This window comes from Mixophyes fleayi, chromosome 4 (genome assembly GCF_038048845.1).
Source record: "Mixophyes fleayi isolate aMixFle1 chromosome 4, aMixFle1.hap1, whole genome shotgun sequence".
Taxonomy (NCBI): domain Eukaryota; kingdom Metazoa; phylum Chordata; class Amphibia; order Anura; family Limnodynastidae; genus Mixophyes; species Mixophyes fleayi.
The window spans coordinates 310499756-310518594 of NC_134405.1; the positions used below are offsets into that span (position 1 = coordinate 310499756).

The following is an 18839-nucleotide window of genomic DNA, read 5'->3' on the forward strand; positions in this document are numbered from 1 at the left end:
CTAAAGGGGGCTACTTATACTAAACTATGGGGGGTTGACTATACTAAACTATATTTGCCTGATGTGAGAAGCAATGCTGGCCTGCTCAATTAAAGGTAAGTGAGTAGCCAGGAGACCTGCCTATTCTAACCTATGGGAAATGCTGCCTATACTAAAATATGTGGGGCTGAATATTCTAAACTATAGGGGAACTACCTATTCTAAACTAAAAGGGGGCGGCTGCCTATTCTAAACTATGGGGAATGGCTGCCTATTCTAAACTACTGGGGGGAGCTGCCTATTCTAACTTATTGGGGGGCACGGCTGCCTATATTAAACTAAAGAGGGGCAGCCTATTTTAAAGTATACAGGGGCTGCCTATATTAAACTATATGGAGTGGGGCTGCTATAATGTGTGAGGGAAAAGGGTTGTATGTTGTATAATGTGTGAGGTAGTGGGGGATCTTAATATATTGTGATATGAGGGAAGGGAGGGGGGCTGTCTTAATAGTCTTAATAGTGGGGCTGCCTATTCTAAAATATGGGCGGGCTGCCTATTCAATACTATGGTAGGGGCTGCTTATTCTAAATACAATGTGAGGGGGCTACATTTTCTAAACCATTGGGGGGCTATCTATTCTAAACTATGTGGGTTTGCTATGTGGGCAGCACGGTGGCTTAGTGGTTAGCACTTCTGCCTCACAGCACTTGGGTCATGAGTTCGATTCCCAACCATGGCCTTATCTGTGTGGAGTTCGTATGTTCTCCCCGTGTTTGCGTGGGTTTCCTCCGGGTGCTCCGGTTTCCTCCCACACTCCAAAAACATACTGGTAGGTTAATTGGCTTCTATTAAATTGCCCTTAGTCTCTCTCAATCTGTGTGTGTGTATGTTAGGGGATTTAGATTATAAGCTCCAATGGGGCAGTGACTAGCTGCCTATTCAAAATGATTTGGAGGGCTGCCTATACTAAACTATGAGGGGATGCCTATAGTAAAATATGGGGGGCTGCCTGTTCTAAACTATGGGGGGCTGCCTATTCTAAACACAATATGTGGGGCTGCCTATTGTAAAGTATAAGAGGGTAATGCCTATTCTAAACTATGGGGAATGGCTGCCTATTCTAAACTACCGGGGGGGGCTGCCTATTGTAACTTATTGGGGGGCACGGCTGCCTATATTAAACTAAAGAGGGGCTGCCTATATTTAATTATAGGGGGCTTCCTAAATTAAAGTATACAGGGGCTGCCTATATTAAACTATATGGAGGGGGGGCTGCTATAATGTGTGAGGGAAAAAGGGTGTATGTTGTATAATGTGTGAGGTAGTGGGGAATCTTAATATATTGTGTGATATGAGGGAAGGGAGGGGGGCTGTCTTAATAGTCTTAATAGTGGGGCTGCCTATTCTAAAATTATGGGCGGGCTGCCTATTCAATACTATGGTAGGGGCTGCTTATTCTAAATACAATGTGAGGGGGCTACATTTTCTAAACTATGGGGGGGCTGCCTATTATAAACTAAGGTTTGCTGCCTATTATGAACTCTGGGGGATGCTGCATATTATAAAGTATGGGAGGGGACTGTCTATTCTAAATTATGGTGGGGCTGCCTATACTATACTATGGAGGGCTGCCTATTCTAAACTATGGGGGAGCTTCTTGTTTTAAACTATGAGGGGCTGCCTATTCTAAACTATATGGGATGGCTGCCTATGCTAAACTACGGGGGGGGGCTGCCTATTTTAATCTATACGGGGGCTGCCAATTTTAAACTATAGTGGGGGCTGCCTATATTAAACTATAGTGGGGGCTGTCTATAGTAATCTATAGGGGTGCAGTCTATATTAAGCTATAGTGAGTGGGCTGCCTATTTTAAACTATAGCGGGGCTGCCTATTCTAAACTATGGGGGCACTGCTTTATCTAAACTATGGGGGAGCTGAATATTCTAACTTATGGGGATGCTGCCTATTCTAAACTATGGGGGGGGGCAGCCTATATTAAACTATAGGGGGGCTGCACATATTAAACTATAGGTGGGGCTACCTATATTAAACTATAGTGGGGGCTGTCTATAGTAATCTATAGGGGTGCAGTCTATATTAAGCTATAGTGAGTGGGCTGCCTATTTTAAACTATAGCGGGGCTGCCTATTCTAAACTATGGGGGCACTGCTTTATCTAAACTATGGAGGAGCTGAATATTCTAACTTATGGGGATGCTGCCTATTCTAAACTATGGGGGGGGGGCAGCCTATATTAAACTATAGGGGGGCTGCACATATTAAACTATAGGTGGGGCTACCTATATTAAACTATAGGTGGGGCTGCCTATATTAAACTATAGGGGGCTGCCTATTTTAAATTATAGGGGGCTGTCTATTTTAAACTATAGGGGGCTGCCTATTCTAAACTAATGTGGGGGCTGCCTATCCTAAACTATAGTGGGGGCTCCCTATACTAAACTATAGGGGGACTGCCTATATTAAACTCTAGGGGAGGCTTTCTATATTAAACTATTTAAACTATAGGGGGCTGCTTATATTAAACCATAGGGAAGAGGGCCTGCTAAAATGTGTGAGGGAAAAGGGGTGTATGTTGCTATAATGTTTGAGGTAGTGAGGTGTCTTAATATATTGTTTGATATGAGGGAAGGGAGGGGGGCTGTCTTAATAGTGGGTCTGCCTATTCTAAATTATGGTGGGGCTGCCTATTCTAAACTATGAGGGGGGCTGCCAATTCTAAACTATGGGGATGCTGCCTATTCTAAACTATGGGGGGGGCTGACTATTCTGAACTATGAGGGGCTACCATTTCTAAACTTTGGGGGGGGGGGCTCAATATTCTAAACTATGTGTGGGTACTGCATACTCTAATCTATGGGGGGACTCCCTTTTCTAAACTATTTGGGGCTGTCTATTCTAACCTATAGGGTGAGACTGCCTATTCTAAACTATAGTGGGGCTGCCTATTTTATACTATGGGGGGCTGCCTATTCTATACTATGGGGGATGGCTGTCTATTCTAACCTATAGGGTGAGACTGCCTATTCTAAACTATAGAGGGGTTGCCTTGGTAAACTATAGGGGGACTGCTTATTCTAACCTATCGGGGATGCTGCCTATTCTAAGCTATGGAGAATGGCTTTCTATTCTAATCTATGGGGGGAGCTGCCTATACTAAACTATAAGGGGGATGCCTATTTTAATCTATACGGTGGGCTGCCAATTTTAAACTGAAAGGGTTCTGCCGATATTAAACTATAGTGGGGGTTGTCTATAGTAAACTATAGGGGTGCAGTCTATATTAAGCTATAGGGAGTGGGCTGCCTACATTAAACTATAGGGGGGCTTCCTTTTCTAAACTATCGGGGGTTGCATATTCTAACTTATGGGGGATGCTGTCTATTCTAAACTATAGGGGATTCGGCCTATACTAAACTATAGAGGGGCTGTCTATTCTAAACTATGGGGGGCAGGGCTTCCCATGCTAAACTATGGGGAGAGGGGGCAGCCTATATTAAAATATAGGGGGCTGCCTATATTAAACTACAGGGGATTCTGCCTGTACTAAACTATAGGGGGGGGGCTGCCTATTCTAAATTATGGGGGGCTGCCTATACTAAACTATGGGGGGGGGCAGCCTATATTAATCTATAGGGGGCTGCCTATATCATACTATAGAGATGTTGCCTATATTGAATTATGGGGAGGGCTGCCTATATTAAGGTATGGGTCCGGCTGCCTATTCTAAACTATGGTGGTACTGCCTATTCTGAACTATCAGTGGAAGGGATGCCTGTTCTAAACTATGGGGAGCTACCTATTGTTTACTGTGGAGGGGCTGCCTATTCTAAATTATGGGTGTGCTGCGTATTCTAAACTATAGGTGGAAGCGCTGCCTATTCTAAACTATGGGGGTCTGCCTATTCTAAACTATGGAGGGGCTGCCTATTCTAAACTATAGTGGGGGCTGCCTATTCTAAACTATTGGAGGGGCTGCCTATATTAAACTACATGGGGGGGCTGCCTATATTAAACTATAGGGGTGCAGTCTATATTAAGTTATAGTGAGTGGGCTGCCTATATTAAACTATAGGGGGTCTGCCCATTTTAAACTAGGGGGGTCTGCCTTTTCTAAACTATGGGAATGTTGCATATTCTAATTTATGGGGAATTCTGCCATATTCTAAAATATAAGAAGGGTACTGCATATTCCAAACTATGCTTACTCTAAACTATGGGGTGGGCTGCCTATTCTAAACTATGAGGGATGGCTGTCTGTTCTAAACTATGGGGGTGGGGGCTGCCTACATTAAACTACAGGGGATTCTGCCTGTACTAAACTATACGGGGGGGCTGCCTATTCTAAATTATGGGGGGCTGCCTATACTAAACTATGGGGGGGGCAGCCTATATTAATCTATAATGGGGCCGCCTATATCATACTATAGAGATGTTGCCTATATTGAATTATGGGGAGGGCTGCCTATATTAAGGTATGGGTCCGGCTGCCTATTCTAAACTATGGTGGTACTGCCTATTCTGAACTATCAGTGGAAGGGATGCCTGTTCTAAACTATGGGGAGCTACCTATTGTTTACTGTGGAGGGGCTGCCTATTCTAAATTATGGGTGTGCTGCGTATTCTAAACTATAGGTGGAAGCGCTGCCTATTCTAAATTATGGGGGGCTGCCTATACTAAACTATGGGGGGGGGCAGCCTATATTAATTTATAGGGGGCTGCCTATATCATACTATAGAGATGTTGCCTATATTGAATTATGGGGAGGGCCAATGAACCAATCACAGGAATCCAAGCGGTCAAGACCGATTATAAGATCTCCTTATATGTGGATGATGTCTTACTGACAGTGACCCCTTACCTCCCTCCTTTCCATACAGAAAGAACTTAGTTGTCTAACTTTAAAATCAATATGGACAAATCTGAAATCCTGTCTCTTAACTTAACGCCCCACCTCCTGGAATCTCTGAAACGGCAAACGAATTTTAGATGGCAACCGGACAAACTGAAATATTTGGGAATCTACTTGACAAGTCAATGCAGTCAGCTATATACAGCTAATTTTCCTTGGCTCTTGAGTGTTCTTAAACAAGACCTTGAGAAATGGGATAAGCTATATATCTCTTGGTTAGGTCGCATGACAGCCGTAAAGATGAATCTAATAGCACAAATTCTCTATCTATTTCAGACGGTCCCTATGCGGGTCCCCTCATTGGCACTAAAAACCCTTCAGAAACAAGTTGCGCAGTTTGTTTGGGCAGGTAAACGACCACGGGTCCAAGCACGCACGCTTCATCGTCGGACCTTGGAGGGTGGACTGGGTCTTCCAAATATTTCTAAGTACTACATTGCTGCACACCTGACCCAGCTAGTTCTATTTCACTCTTCGCCTTCACTAGTGTCGAAGTCAGCAAATTGGATAAAGTCATTTCAATTAAAGTCTAGCAAACTTGGTTGTCTTTGTCTGAAAAGATGCGTACGGTACGCATCGACGTACAAGGGCACGCTACGGCGTGACAGGGCGTACGCATCCACTACACGTGGCAGCAACAGTAATTGGTCTTTTACCATATATTCGCACAAACACGCATACTTATAAAATAGTACACATTAATGGTAGTTGCAACACATAGTCAGTTATGTCGAAATATAGTAGTATTTATATTTTATATCAGAGTTACATGCATATTAGTGAAATACACGGAACGGGTTAAAGGAATAACATCATGAGTGGTATCATAATGAACCTTGTTACATATCCTACTGTTTGGTTCACTCTGCGAGGGAATCGCAGAGTGCATACGCAAGTTATGAATGATAGGGAATTATGAACTACTTAAGACTAAGGAATCCTGGCGGGAAGAGCAGAGCATACCCCCTGCAGAGATGACCCCCTCCTTTGGATTCCTTAGGATGAACCAGCCAATGATTGACGACCCCTTGGACATTCCTGAGACCCGGACCAATAGATGCAAGCTATACCATCTTCATTGTATTACTGTATTTGATTGTGTATATAAGCAGCAGCTTGTGATCCAGAGTGCAGACATCTTGTCCCCAGACTTCAGGATTGAATGACTGCACTGGATCCAGAGCGCCTGCGATAAGTAATGGCTGTATTTACTATTACTTCGCTTGAACATATTTATTCTACTATTTGCGAATAAATCTTTGTGCTTTGGAAACACAACTCGAGGTTCGACAATCGTTATTGGTTAGCGACAATACGCACATAACACTAGGCTATGGGCTGACATAGAGGCAAATACCATACAGTTGCTTTCGCCATACACCCTTTTGTGGATTCCAATTAAACATCGTCCACCACTCCTTTTGCTTCCATCTTCTACTCGTTTCTCCCTCCAGATTTGGGACTATAGTACTCGCGCCTTTCAATTATTAGCTAATCCTGAAATTATGTTTCCATTGTGGAACAACCCGTCCTTTCCCCCTGGACAGCCAAAATCCTTTTCTCAATACTGGTTTAATCGCGGGCTCTGGTTTATGACAGATATCGCACCCATGCAAATCTTTCCGGAATTTGCAGATTTGCAGAGAATACACAACATCCCCCATAAATGTTTCTATTAATATCTTCAACTAAGGCATTTATTTCAATCTCTCTTAGCGTTTAAAACACTCTACCAATTAACCCCTTTGGAAACTTTTTGTCAGAATAGGTCTCAACCGACCGGTTTAATTTCAACATTTTATAGTCTTGTGGCATTTCATCAACCTATTAAGGATCGATACGAGCTGAAGTGGAAAGAAGACTTGGGAATTTAACTAGAAATTGATGATTGGGCCGAAATCAGGACCCGAATCGCTAAAAGCTCTATTTTCGTGAGGACTAAAGAGAATGCGTATAAGCTACTTTATAGATGGTACCTGGTACCTGGTCCCCACTCATCTCAAAGCTATATTCCCAGATGCACCCAATTCCTGTTGGAGGTCCTGTGGGCAAGAAGGCTCTTTGTTACACATTTAGTGGTCTTGTCCTAAGATGGTCAGATTTTGGCAAAAGGTACATAACTTAATCCTTAGAGTAACCTCGATACAAATCCCTCCATGTCCTTCTTATTCGCTTCTGCTCTTAGTAGGTTACTGCTCTGAGTCTTTAAACTTCTTCCATCTCTGTGTCTCTGTGTATCGGCTTCAAGATCCAGGTTTGATGCAGGTTCTGAGTTACCCGGGGCCAGTTCCAAGCTTATACAGCTCAGGAGGTGGTCAGCCCTGATAATCCGGTGCCTGAGTTCTGAGACTTCTCAGTCCCAGTTTTGGTACTATAGTCTTCTGAGTTTCTGGATCCTTGCGGGTACTGAGTCTCTGTTCGTGGGTTCAGTCCCTCTGTTCCTACGTCCAGGTTCCAGTCCACCAAGTCCAGATTCCAGTTGCTTATTCCAATGTGGAATCCAGTCCAGCATTCCTCCTCCTGACATCTGGCATATACAAAAAGAGCACATACTCTCTTTCTGAGCAAGATCTTCATCCAGCCTCCTAGTTTCCACTTCATCCCTGTCTCAGGACCCTTCGTCCCAAGACGGATCCCAGAAACCCTATTGGCGTGACAATACCTTTGTTTCACAACCCATCAGATGCCCAGTGATGAGGAGCTCATTGCTTGGGTCATTACACCCCGGGGACTTTGGCTCAGCTCCATGAGAAGAGACCTGCATTTAAAAGCGCTCTCTGCCCTCAGATCCAGGGTAAAATGTTTTAACTGCTTCTGGACAACTTAATAGAAATGCCTTACATTGCAAAGTCAGATGGAAATGGAAGTACATCGATGTTGTTTGAGACAGAGAATCCATTTGGTAAAAATACATTTAAAAGGCTTATCAGTGGTCGGTATTCCTGGAGCTCATATTCTTCAGGTAGATTGGCTTAGTCACCATTATGTGGACAACATGATGGCAACTTTCTGCAACAGGAAAATTCAGAATTCCTCACATGGGTTGCGTGTTCAATGTCTCACCCTTGGGACTTTATCTTCTTTTTATTATTTTCACAGTTGTCTTTTCACCAGTGGGTGGGTGTTTTAGCAGTGTGGTAGTTCCATTTTGGCCTTGTAGATTAGACACATGTCACACAGACAGTCAGGACAGGACGAACGATGAGTGGAAGACAGATGAGAAGGGAGAAGTAAGACAGTGGACACCAGGTCTCCCTAAGAGCAGATTGCCTCTGTCCACCTTTAATCCGGCTCTGCCTTCCTGAATCACTCTGGACACAAGTCAAGGAAAAGTTAAAGTGCACCCTGAGCTCATAAGTCCATATGCACTGCACACCCTGTAACGCATCCAGCATTACTCAAGTACAGACCCGACCCCGGTGACGGCAGATGGGGTCACTAGGGGGATGTGGGTCTGTAGAGCTATCAGTTCTATTACCATGCACCCTGGGAGCTAGGAAAGTGCATATAAAAAGATCAACTAGAAGTCTGGGGGGCATATATGAGTGAAGGAAAAAAGGGAAAACAGTTTGAATTAGTGAATCCCCTTTAATATGGCACAAGCAGCACAGTTTTATAGTAGGGATGTGCACCGGCGACTTTTGAGGTCTCGTGTTTTGTGTTTTGGATCCGGATTTTCGTTATTTTTGAGGTTCGGATTTGTCTCGCAAAACACTTGACGAAAGGTCTCGGTTCGGATTTAAGGTATTGGATTCGGATTTTTTTTGAAAAAAACATTAAAAGTTTAAAAATCAAGTTTTTGGGCTTATTTTCACTCCTAGGCTATTATTAACCTCAATAACATTCAATAACAAGCATTTCCACTAATTTACAGTGTATTCTGAACACCTCACAATATAGTTATTAGTCCAAAACGTTGCAAAAAGGTATCTTTCTGGACTGCGTAGAGGAGTGGGTCACCACAATATATATTAAAAACCCTGAACTTTTATGATTCGCACCAATAATTGTACCTGGACTGCGTAGAGGAGTGGGTCACCACAATATCTTAAAAACCCTGAACTTTTATGATTCGCACCAATAATTGTACCTGGACTGCGTAGAGGAGTGGGTCACCACAATATATTAAAAACCCTGAACTTTTATGATTCGCACCAATAATTGTACCTGGACTGCGTAGAGGAGTGGGTCACCACAATATATTAAAAACCCTGAACTTTTATGATTCGCACCAATAATTGTACCTGGACTGCGTAGAGGAGTGGGTCACCACAATATATTAAAAACCCTGAACTTTTATGATTCGCACCAATAATTGTACCTGGACTGCGTAGAGGAGTGGGTCACCACAATATATATAATAAGAAAACCATCAACTTGTTTGATTCGCACCAATAAATGTACCTGGACTGCGTAGAGGAGTGGGTCACCACAATATATATAATAAGAAAACCATCAACTTGTTTGATTCGCACCAATAAATGTACCTGGACTGCGTAGAGGAGTGGGTCACCACAATATATTAAAAACCCTGAACTTTTATGAATCGCACCAATAAATGTACCTGGACTGCCTAGAGGAGTGGGCACTGGGCACCACAATAAAATATATAAAAAACCTTCAACAGGTCTGCATTACACTACACATACGGCTGCTCCTCCATCCTCTCCATCATATACATGTTGGAGTTTTAGCGTGTGACAACCTCTTGTTTTTGATAATGTCAGTGCATTTTGAATATTTTTCAATTTGCCCCACACCACTGAATGTACTTTATCTATGATACGCATCTATCTATCTTGACTGCGTAGTGTGGTGGCCCCGGTACACAATTGTGTACCAAGGCCACAATATAATTAAAAAACCCTCCACGTGTCAGAATTCTACCAAACAAGTATCTGGACTGCGTAGTGGGGTGGCCCCGGTACCCAATTTGATACCGGGGCCACAATAAAATAAATACACCCTCCACGTGTCAGAATTCCACCAAACAAGTATCTGGACTGCGTAGTGGGGTGGCCCCGGTACCCAATTTGATACCGGGGCCACAATAAAATAAATACACCCTCCACGTGTCAGAATTCCACCAAACAAGTATCTGGACTGCGTAGTGGGGTGGCCCCGGTACCCAACTTGATACCGGGGCCACAATACCTCCTCCAAACATGCTACAGACAATTCGTCATTGAGATCCCATCAAGTATGTTAAAGACAGACAGGGTCCAAGTGTTATTAGTTGACTTTGTAAAGAAAAAAACTGTCCCTGTTGCACATAGTCGTGCAATGAAGACTTACTTTTTCATTTAAAGGCACGATCTTTCAAGTGTAGTGTTTGTAAGTCTAAGTCATATTATACTTTTGGTAAAATTGGTTTTTTTTGTTCCTCTTTATGTTAATTAATTAGTAATAGAATTAAAGTAGGAAATAGAATTAAATAGAATTAAAGTAGGAAATAGAGTGGTATAGAGTTGTAGTGTGGTATAGATAGAGTGGTCCACACAATATAATAATAAAACCCTCAACTGGTCTGAATTCCACCAAACAAGTATCTTGACTGCGTAGTGTGGTGGCCCCGGTACACAATTTGGTACCGAGGCCACAATATAATTAAAAAACCCTCCATGTGTCGGAATTCCACCAAACAAGTATCTGGACTGCATAGTGGGGTGGCCCCGGTACCCAATTTGATACCGGGGCCACAATACCTCCTCCAAACATGCTCCAGACAATTCGTCATTGACAGACCCCAGACAGACAGGGTCGTAGTGTTATTGTTTGACTTTGTAAACCCAAAAAAATGTCCCTGTTGCACTTGCACATAGTCGTGCAATGAAGACTGACTTTTTCATTTAAAGGCACGATCTTTCAAGTGTAGTGTTTGTAAGTCTAAGTCATATTATACTTTTGGTAAAATTGGTTTTTTTTGTTCCTCTTTATGTTAATTAATTAGTAATAGAATTAAAGTAGGAAATAGAATTAAATAGAATTAAAGTAGGAAATAGAGTGGTATAGAGTTTTAGTGTGGTATAGATAGAGTGGTCCACACAATATAATAATAAAACCCTCAACTGGTCTGAATTCCACCAAACAAGTATCTTGACTGCGTAGTGTGGTGGCCCCGGTACACAATTTGGTACCGAGGCCACAATATAATTAAAAAACCCTCCACGTGTCGGAATTCCACCAAACAAGTATCTGGACTGCATAGTGGGGTGGCCCCGGTAGTAAATTTGATACCGGGGCCACAATACCTCCTCCAAACATGCTCCAGACAATTCGTCATTGACAGACCCCAGACAGACAGGGTCGTAGTGTTATTGTTTGACTTTGTAAACCCAAAAAAATGTCCCTGTTGCACTTGCACATAGTCGTGCAATGAAGACTGACTTTTTCATTTAAAGGCACGATCTTTAAAGTGTCAGAAAGAGAGAGAAGACACAGGAGAGGAGAGTTGTAGCTGGGGACCTGGGGTGGAAGCTCCCAGGCTCCCCCAGCATTGCCTGGAAGTCTGAGCGTGGTGACTGAGCCAGGGCAAGGAATGTGTGCCCTGGATGAGGGGGAGAACTCCATGCCACTATAGTGAACCCAAGAGAGAGGGGGACACTGCACATGGAAGAGGCCCTGGAGTGAGGGCTGCTACAAGAGGCATGGTAGCTGTAGTGTCAGATCCTGAGGCTGAGAGTACACAGAGTGACGTGTCAGAGCACAGGAGACATTATCCCCGCAGAGGAGGGATGAGCTGCAGTTGAGAGGTCTGTTGTTGAAATAGGACATGCACACTTTAACAAACCAATCATTTCAGCGACAGGGCCTACCAAACAACTTTGACTGAAATGATTGGTTTGTTTGGGCCCCCACACCAAAAAAGCTATTCATCTCTCCCTGTACAGACTAAACAGGCTCTACTGAGGCAAGATGTCGTCCTCATCCTCAACCTCTGATTCCTCTCCCCCTACAGTGTGTACTTCCTCCTCATCACACATTATCAATTCGTCCCCGCTGGACTCCACAACCACAGGTCCCTCTGTAGTATCTGGAGGGCAGTGCTGTACTTCATTGAGGAATTGATTATTCATTTTTATAAACATCATTTTTTCAACGTTGTGAGGAAGCAACCTCCTTCGCCGCTCACTGACCAGGTTCCCCGCTGCACTAAAAACTCTTTCCGAGTACACACTGGAGGGGGGACAACTCAGGTAAAATAGAGCCAGTTTGTACAGGGGCTTCCAAACTGCCTTTTTTTCCTGCCAGTAACAATATGGACTGTCTGACATGTCTACTTGGATGGTGTCAGCAAAGTAATCCTCCACAATTTTTTCAATTGTGACAGCATCCAATGCAGCGAGAGTAGACATGTCTGCAATGGTTGGCAGGTCCTTCAGTCCGGACCAGATGTTATCAGCATCCCCGCCAGTGCCTCTTTTGGGAAAACTGAGCTTTTTCCTCGCAGCCATAGATGTGGAAGAAAATGAGGGTGGAGCTGTTGGCATGTCACGGTCCTCTTCAGAGGACAATCTCCTGACCAGCAGGTCTTTGCACCGCTGTAGATTTGTGTCCGCCGGAAACAGAGACACAACATACGCTTTAAACCGAGGATCGAGCACGGTGGCCAGAATGTATTCCTCTGACTTTAAAAGAGTGACCACCCTCGGATCCTGGCAAAGCGTACGAAGGGCTACATCCACAAGAGCTACATGCTTGCTGTAATCGCAATGGCTTACCAGCTCCTCCCTCACTTTCTCCAGCTGCTTCTGCAACAGCCTGATCAGGGGAATGACCTGACTCAAGCTGGCAGTGTCGGAACTGACTTCTCGTGTGGCAAGTTCAAATGGCTGCAGAACCTTGCACAACACGGAAATCAGTCTCCACTGCGCTTGACTCAGGCGCATCCCCACTCCTTTGCCTATGTCGTAGGTGGCTGTGTAGGCCTGAATGGCCTTTTGCTGCTCCTCCATCCTCTGCAGCATATAGAGGGTGGAGTTCCAGCGCGTCACAACCTCTTGTTTGAGGTGATGGCAGGGCAGGTTCAAGCTTTTTTGATGTGCCTCTAGTCTGCGGTAGGCACTGGCTGAATGCCGAAAGTGTCCAGCAATTTTGCGGGCCACCGCAAGCATCTCCTGCACACCCCTGTCACTCTTGAGGTAATGCTGCACCACCAAATTAATGGTGTGGGCAAAACATGGGACGTGCTGGAAATTGCCCATATTTAATGCCCGCACAATGTTACTGGCATTGTCTGACACCACAAATCCCCATGAGAGTCTAAGTGGGGTAAGCCACTGGGAGATAATTTCCCTCATTTTCTCTAATATGTTGTCAGCGTTGTGCCTCTTATTAAAGCCTGTAATGCACAATGTTGCCTGCCTTTGCATGAGCAGCCATTTTGTAGATGCTGCTACTGATGCAGCTGTTGCTGTTGCTGCGGAAGGGGATGCATCTACCCAGTGGGCTGTCACAGTCATATAGTCCTTCGTTTGCCCAGAACCACTTGTCCACATGTCCGTGGTTAAGTGGACAGTGGGTACAACCGCATTTTTAAGAGCACTGAGAACACTTGATCGTACTTCTCTGTACATTTTTGGTATCGCCTGCCTAGTGAAGTGGAATCTCGAGGGGATTTGGTACCGGGGACACAATACCTCCATCAACCCTCTAAATCCCACTCCACTGATGGCGGACACCGGGCGCACGTCTAACACCAACATTGCAGTTACAGCCGCAGTTATACGCTTTGCAATAGGGTGACTACTATCGTATTTGGTGGTCATGGCAAACGACTGTTGGACGGTCAATTGTTTGGTGAAAGACTTAGCGGTCTTACGACTTCCCCTCTGGGAAGATGACCGACTAACAGCAGCAACAGCAGCAGTGGCAGTAGTAGGTGTACCGCTGCAGGATTCCTCGGATGAATCCCGTATTGAGGAGGACTCAGTCTGGCTGGTGACTTGGGCTGCAGGACTGAATCTGATGGAGATTGTGGAGGAAGTTGACGAGGAGGGTGTTGCTGGTGTGTATCCAACTGGACCACGGGATTTAGGTGTCCCTGTACCGATGAGGGTCCTAGCCCCAGTTCCTGAACTAACCACTGAACTATGAAGGTTATTCAGGTGACGTATAAGGGAGGATGTTCCTAGGTGGGCAAGATCCTTACCCCTGCTTATTTGAGCTTTACATAAGCTACATATTGCCATACATTGGTTGTCTGGATTTGGATAAAAATAACTCCAGACCGAAGAGGTGCATTTTTTGGTCTTCTGACCAGGCATGACGATGGGCTTTTTCATCCCATGGACATCAGCTGTTTCCCCCCCTGGTGCCTCATTTACAATAACCACATCACCATCCTCATCATCAAGTTCCTCCACAGCGCCAGCTACATCATCAATAGCCTCCTCCCGAGCCACCTCTTCCCGTACAGTGATGGGAAGGTCAGGCTTGACAACCACCAACACCCTTGGACTCGCCTTGGGGATTTGTGATAATTTCTCTTTAGAAGGCAGAGTTGTTTGCTGTTTTGTTGCTGACAGCATAACTCTCTTCAATTTTTTGTAGGGGGGGGGAGGAGGAGGAGGGCTAAGATCCGTGGGTGAAGCTGAACCACTAGTCATGAACACGGGCCAGGGCCTAAGCCGTTCCTTGCCACTCCGTGTCGTAAATGGCATATTGGCAACTTTACGTTTCTCCTCAGATGATTTTAAGTTTCTCTTTTTGCTACTTTTTCTTAACTTGGGCTTTTTGGATTTTACATGCCCGGTACTACGAGATTGGGCATCGGGCTTGGAAGACGACGTTGATGGCATTTCATCGTCTATGTCATGACTAGTGGCAGCAGCTTCAGCATTAGGAGGAAGTGGGTCTTAATCTTTCCCTACTTTATCCTCCAAATTTTTGGTCTCCATTATATGTAGCACAAGATACTGCAGAATGTGTGAACTTGGTAATATTGCAGTACCAATGGACTTATACTGCTGGATTGGTTTTGCAAATTTGGTTATAATTATTATATATTTTTATTTTTTTTATTTTTTTTTTTTACTTTTTTTTTATTTTTAAAAAACTTGGGAATAGTGGGGAAATAACTATGCCCTTAGAAGCACAGAGCACAGGACACAGCACCACTGGACTGAACAGGACACGGCACAGGACCCAGCAGCACTACGGAACTCAGCAGGACAGAGCACAGGACACAGCACCACTGGACTGATACTGCAGAATGTGTGAACTTGGTAATATTGCAGTACCAATGGACTTATAATGCTGGATTGGTTTTGCAAATTTGGTTATAATTATTATATATTTTTTTTTTTTACATTTTTTATTATTTTTTACTTTTTTTTTATTTTTTAAAAACTTGGGAATAGTGGGGAAATAACTATGCCCTTAGAAGCACAGAGCACAGGACACAGCACCACTGGACTGAACAGGACACGGCACAGGACCCAGCAGCACTACGGAACTCAGCAGGACAGAGCACAGGACACAGCACCACTGGACTGATACTGCAGAATGTGTGAACTTGGTAATATTGCAGTACCAATGGACTTATAATGCTGGATTGGTTTTGCAAATTTGGTTATAATTATTATATATTTTTTTTTTTTTAAATTTTTTATTATTTTTTACTTTTTTTTTATTTTTTAGAAACTTGGGAATAGTGGGGAAATAACTATGCCCTTAGAAGCACAGAGCACAGGACACAGCACCACTGGACTGAACAGGACACGGCACAGGACCCAGCAGCACTACGGAACTCAGCAGGACAGAGCACAGGACACAGCACCACTGGACTGATACTGCAGAATGTGTGAACTTGGTAATATTGCAGTACCAATGGACTTATAATGCTGGATTGGTTTTGCAAATTTGGTTATAATTATTATATATTTTTTTTTTTTTAAATTTTTTATTATTTTTTACTTTTTTTTTATTTTTTAGAAACTTGGGAATAGTGGGGAAATAACTATGCCCTTAGAAGGACAGAGCACAGGACACAGCACCACTGGACTGAACAGGACACAGCACAGGACCCAGCAGCACCACTGACCTCAGAAGGACAGAGCACAGCACACAGCACCACTGGACTGATACTGCAGAACACAGCACAGCACAGCACAGCACAGCACAGCACAGCACAGCACAGCACAGAACTAAACAGCACAGAACTAAACAGCACAGAACTAAACAGCACAGAACTAAACAGCACAGAACTAAACAGCACAGAGGACCACCTAACACACCCTCCCTCTACCCTGATCAATGCCCGAGTGAAGATGGCGGCGACTAGCGGGGAATTTATAGGATCCGAGTATCGCGAGATCCGACAACGGGATTATGAGTCAGAGCCTCAGTTTCACTTTTGAATTTGGCGCCAATACCCGGATCTGTCTCGGATCCGACTCGGATCCGCAACGTTCGGGTGGGCTCGGATTTCAGAAATCCGAGCGCGCTCATCCCTATTTTATAGGTTACAAAACTTGGAATACAAGTCTGCACTGAATAATTAACAAAAACTTTCAAACTTGCAAATTTCAGGTGTAAACCATGAAGTCTAACACTTTAAAACTGTCATGTGTTCAGGATACCCTCTATTCTTTTACAGTAACAGATAGTGTTTTGGGTTATCCCCAATTATGATGCATGAAAATATTGATAACCATGAGAAGACATCATTACTAGTAGTAACGTTTTATACAGTAGACTCTTTTTTACCCTTATTTTACCTGTTATTCCTTTAAGTGTGATTTAAAACCAGTAGAAAGCATTTTCATAATCATAAGACTTTCTTACTCTCAGTAAATATGTCAGATGCCGTCCTTGCACTTCTCCTAGGTGCCGGGGAACGGACCCCTGTCTTAATTCCTTCTCGCATCCTGTTGCCTAGCAACGGGACACTCTTACGTATTCAGCACTCTCGCAGCACCTGCATGTGCATTCGAGCCGCGTCCCATTGCTATGCATCGGGGCATTTGTTTTGTGGCTCAGAAATCACTCTCCTTCTACAAGGGCTCACTTCCTCTTATATTAGGACCCCACTTTCACCAATGCCTCGCCAGCATTTTGGGTCACCAATCTCCAGCGTTCCTGTGTCCTGTTCCCTGCTCCTATTGTTTGCTGTTTTGGATTCTGACCCTTGGCTTGTCTTGTGACTATCCTCCTGCTCAAGTGATTCTGTACTATATTGTCCGAGTGGTTCCTGAATTTGGCTACCTCTGACCACTCTCCTGTATTTTCCCTTTTGTTCCTCGCCATTGCTGGATTGTACCCAGGTCTTCTGCTATTCCTCTACATACTCCATTGCACTGGTGACTAACTGGGAGAACAGCGACCTGCGCACCTTACATAGCCAAGCCCATACCTCCTTGCACTTGTCCCTTATTAAATGTGAATGTGAATTATTTAATGCCAAGGCTGGTTGGAGTTTTCTAAATGTCATATACCCTTTCTTTTTCCAGATAGGACTCCCAACATTGCAGGATCCAGACAAGCAGCAACCCATGTCCAAAATTTGTAAAGCGCAAGTCACGTGCACCTTCAAGAGTTGCACACGTCATGACGTTGCGATGCTGGCAGCATCCAGGAGCTGCGAGGGCCAAGCCCAGCCGACCACAGAGAGGAGATGAAGTAAAGGTAAGTCACATTTACTTTATTTTATTGTCATTTTTTTTTTTGCTTTTTTTTTCAAACTTGACAATGTTCCTTTTTTCAGGGGGTTAGCCTGTTCTTGGCATAATTTGAATTGGGGACAGTACTCTGTGGCATAATATTGTTTGGGGGCATTAATCTGTGGCATAATATTGTTTGGGGGCACTACTCTGTGGCATAATATTGTTTTGGGGCCTAATTTGTAACATAATATGATTTGGAGACATTATTGTGGGGCACAATATGATTTGTGGCATAAATTGAACTGGGGCACTATTGTATGACATAATATGATTTGGGGGCATCACTGTGTGGCAAAATATGATTTGTGGCATAAATTGAACAATGTGGCATAAATTGAACTGGGACACTACTGTGTGGCATAATATGAACGTTTATTTGTTGGTTCCATTATTAATATATATATATATGTATATATATATATATATATACACACATATGTAGACAAAAAAAACAGGGACACTCTGCACTCTCCAAACACATAGTTAATGCTGAACTAAATACTGTTCTATATTAAAGACAGGGAATGTTAGTTCCACATATTGCAGTAAATGTTAAGCTGACCAACTCACGCCAAAGTCTTCCCATTCTGGTCAGTCCTAACATGATCAAATGCTATGTTATTTTATCTGGACTTAAGGCTTACCTGCACACAGCTTTTAAAATGTGTCTGTTTCATTATAACATTACACACTTTCCACTACGTATGTGGTGCTTTTAGGGCACAAGAGACAAATACATATCCCCATGTTTCTCTTGTGTTCTTGAGTCTGTACCTAATTCATCTAAATAAATATGCAAGTGTTGGAGCATTCTCTACTCTTAGTAATATATTTTCTATATTTAATTTTACTACACCTTATTATAATAGTGCATAGGTGTTTGTATCTTTAGAGCTGCTCTACCACCTAGGGCTAGATTTACTAAGCTGCGGGTTTCAAAAAGTGGGGATGTTGCCTATAGCAACCAATCAGATTCTAGCTTTCATTTATTTAGTACCTTCTACAAAATGATAGCTAGAATCTGATTGGTTGCTATAGGCAACATCCCCACTTTTTCAAACCCGCAGCTTAGTAGATCTAGCCCCTAGTCTCTCCTAGTTAGATCCCAGTATGTACCATATTTCTCATGACTTATCTGCTCCTCTTACAGCCCCAGCCAAAACATGGACAGGGCTGGTATGTGAGCGGGAGGACCAATCACAAGCTGCCATCAAGAAATGGCAGTTTGTGATTGTTCACTCCACTAACTCATTCCCTCCGCT

At 43.6% G+C, this 18839-nt stretch overlaps 1 long non-coding RNA gene across 1 annotated transcript in view; it reads left to right on the top strand.

Moving 5' to 3' along the window:
• Positions 1-18839, top strand: part of LOC142150178 (uncharacterized) — a 92110-nt gene that overhangs the window by 51143 nt on the left and 22128 nt on the right. The window contains exon 3 of the long non-coding RNA XR_012691059.1: positions 17365-17539. This is a non-coding gene — a long non-coding RNA (uncharacterized LOC142150178). The remainder of the gene's footprint in view (positions 1-17364; positions 17540-18839) is intronic.